The 3,172-nt window shown below is 41.0% G+C and overlaps 1 non-coding gene across 1 annotated transcript; it reads right to left on the bottom strand.

Annotated features, from left to right (window-relative positions):
- Positions 1 to 2,369: 2,369 nt before the first annotated feature.
- Positions 2,370 to 2,476, bottom strand: LOC120080679 (small nucleolar RNA R71). Its single transcript, XR_005482628.1, has one exon. It is a non-coding gene; the product is annotated as a small nucleolar RNA R71 (small nucleolar RNA).
- Positions 2,477 to 3,172: the final 696 nt, after the last annotated feature.

Below are 3,172 nucleotides of genomic sequence, written 5' to 3'. Positions count from 1 at the left end.
GCGAAATTAACTTTGCAATTGACTATGTATTTCGAAAAGTTCGAGTTTGTCAAGTCGTTCGTGATGAAGCTTCGGCGCATGGCGATGCAGTTCTCAATGAAGAAGAAGACTAAGCGTTGGTCGGATCGTGTAGCCTCAGATAAACAATCGTTGGGATTTGATAACGGGCAGAAATGCACATTATTACAGCGCAAAGTTATAAAACAATGAAGGATTGCAATAATAAAAATATACAATATTGCGTCCAAAAGCATTAAATTCACAATATTGCGGTCGCATGCGTCCATCGCATTAAAACAACTAACTTATGTATTTTTGTGCAGAAAATGCGTTGATGCAAGGTGAAAATGCGATCCAAAGAAATTAACGTCCAAGCACATTAAGAGACTGCGTTGACGCAAGGCTATGCGATCATTTGCGATCGTGAATATCTGCCCAAGAAGGTTTCGATGGGACAGAAAGCTGATGACGATCGATTCCGAATTAAGTTGATAAACCGTTAACAATCTACTGTAACAAGTATACTCAACTTTTTGGTGACAAATATTCGGCGCATCAGATAGAGAATTAATGTCATCCCATCAGTGCAATCATAAGAGAGAAGAATCCTTTCACCCCGAAGCTCTATAAATACCGAAGGCCACCTTCAGTAAAGGAGTTCGTTCAGTTAGATAATTTTCCCTATAGATAGAAGTAGCCTTGTTCATAGTTTTCTTTTACTTAGAAGGCATATACGAGTGAAGGGAGATTATACGGAGAGATCGTTCCGGTGAACTTGGAAGAGTGTCGGAAGCGTCAAAACCAGAGAGAGGGCTAATTCTTGCAGAAGTAATAACATCTTTTGAGTAGAATAGAGATAACAGTGTAAAAGCCTTGGGAAGCAAGGAATTATTACCAGGCTTTCTACCCTTATTCTCCATTGTCATTTTGTACTTTGAACTTATTTATATAAATGGAAATTGCACCTTTATATCTGTTCACTCTCTATACATTACGCATGAGTAGCTAAATCTGTCGAATGGGTTGAGAAGCTCTTAGCTATGCAATTATCTTGTATTATGTATACGTCATTCGTCTATTAGAGATACTCGGGAGGGTAGTCTAAGGATAGAATCTAGGCTTGAAAAAATCAGATTAGAATCTAGGCTCGGGAGAGTCAGAATAGAAACGCATAATCCAGAGATAGAAGGTTAGGAATAAGCTATGTTTGCTACTAACGCATCGCATGCATCCTACAGATAGGTTATGATTGTATGCGGTCACCTTGTCTTTGTGTGCATCTTGCATCATCGCATAGGCAAGAAGTAGAGACTTAGGAATAAGCTCTATAGACACTATCGCATTAATCACATGCGTCCTAAAATTAAGAGCCACCGCATTTGCATTGGAAAATGATTTGCTGTCGCATGAGTGTAGCATGATCGCATAGTTTGACACATTCTTGGGAAACACTAGATAAAGACCTTTTCAACCCGTTCCGCCACATACTCAGTGTATCTGTCACATAATCACTCTTATCTCAAATCTGCCGCAAACTTTTTATACTGTAACAACAAACCAACCAACTCTTTGAATCATTTGTTACCGCAAAGTAATCTAAAAATTACCACCGCATATTGTTTCCCTTAGTCCCTGAGTTCGACCCTGGGCTTACCAGAAAACTCAGTAGAATTTATACTTGGGTTCTGCTGAGAAAACTTGTTTACACAACACATTCCACTCCATTATTTCATCGCATAAAATAACGCATCAAGTTTTTGGCGCCATTGCCGAGGAACTCAGCAATACATTGTGCTAACAGTAATTTTATGATTTTCTTTGCAGCTTTCAATCTCTGGCACATTACGACCCAGAGATTCAAAGGACATTCCAACGAAGATTGAAAGATAGCCGCCAACAACAGCAATAAGAGAAAGATAACATGGCGGAACAACCGGGAAATGGAGCACCAAATGAAAATAATGTTATGGTGAAACCCATCCTATTGGCGAACGACCGCAATAGGCCCATTCGGGACTATGCATCGCCCAACCTCTATGATTTCTCCCCAGGAATCATGAGGCTCGCTCTTGATCGATCGAGATTCGAAATGAAGCCGGTGATGTTGCAAATGATCCTTACTGTCGAACAGTTTAGTGGAAGGCGTGGCGAGGACCTGCACACCCACCTCCGGAGTTTCATCGAGATCTACAACACTTTTGTGTTCCCTAATATCTCCACCGAGGAAGTTCGACAAACTTTGTTTCCATTTTCGTTGTGTGACCAGGCACGAAAATGGGCTTACTCTCTCGAACCGGGGGGAGATTACTTCATGGGAGTAAGTGGTAGAGAAGTTTATGAAGAAATCTTTCCCTCCAATGGAGAATGCAGAAAGAAAAAAATTGATCACCAATTTTGAATAGGATATTGACGAATCGCTCAGTGATGCTTGGGCGAGGTTTAAGAGGCTGGTAAAAGATTGCCCGCATAACTACTTACCAGACTGTTTACAGATGGAGATTTTTTATCACGAATTAAACCCTGCTTCGCAGACCGCTGCCAATGCGGCAGCAGCTGGAGGTCTGCTGGATAATACTTATGATGAGGCCAAGAACATCCTTGATCGCATTTCTAAAAATCATGAGGACTGGAGAGAAAGCGATCAAAGACTGAGAATAAAGGAAAATGACACGAACAATGGTGCTATCGCATCCCTTCAGAGTCAAATGACTGTAATGATGAACTTGATACAGGGAATCGCAATCAACAGCCCATCAATGCATAGTGGGCAAGTGAATGCAATCAACCAGACAACCGCAAGGTGTGCTACTTACGGTGAAGGACATGCAATGGAGGAATGCCCGCATAACCCAGAGTCAATTTGTTTTGTGAAGAATAATTCGTTCTCTAACATGTAAAAACCTGGGTGGAGAAACCACCCTAATTTCGCGTGGAAAAATCAACAGCAAAATTTCCAAACAGTGGTAAAGAAAGAAGGGCCACCTAGATTTTTCCTGTGAACCAACGGTCAAACGAGTAATCAAACCAGCAGTTCGCAAGCGCCACAATCTTCCTCTTTGCAAAGTTTGTTGAAGCAATACATTGAAAAGAACGAAACTCTGCTTCAAAACCAAGCGACGTCCAATCGCAATCTGGAAATTCAAATAGACTAGATTCAATTTGGAACTCAAGA

Source organism: Benincasa hispida, chromosome 6 (genome assembly GCF_027475165.1).
Source record: "Benincasa hispida cultivar pf3 chromosome 6, pf3_genome.v1.1, whole genome shotgun sequence".
NCBI lineage: Eukaryota > Viridiplantae > Streptophyta > Magnoliopsida > Cucurbitales > Cucurbitaceae > Benincasa > Benincasa hispida.
This window is presented reverse-complemented; position numbering and strand designations above follow the sequence as displayed.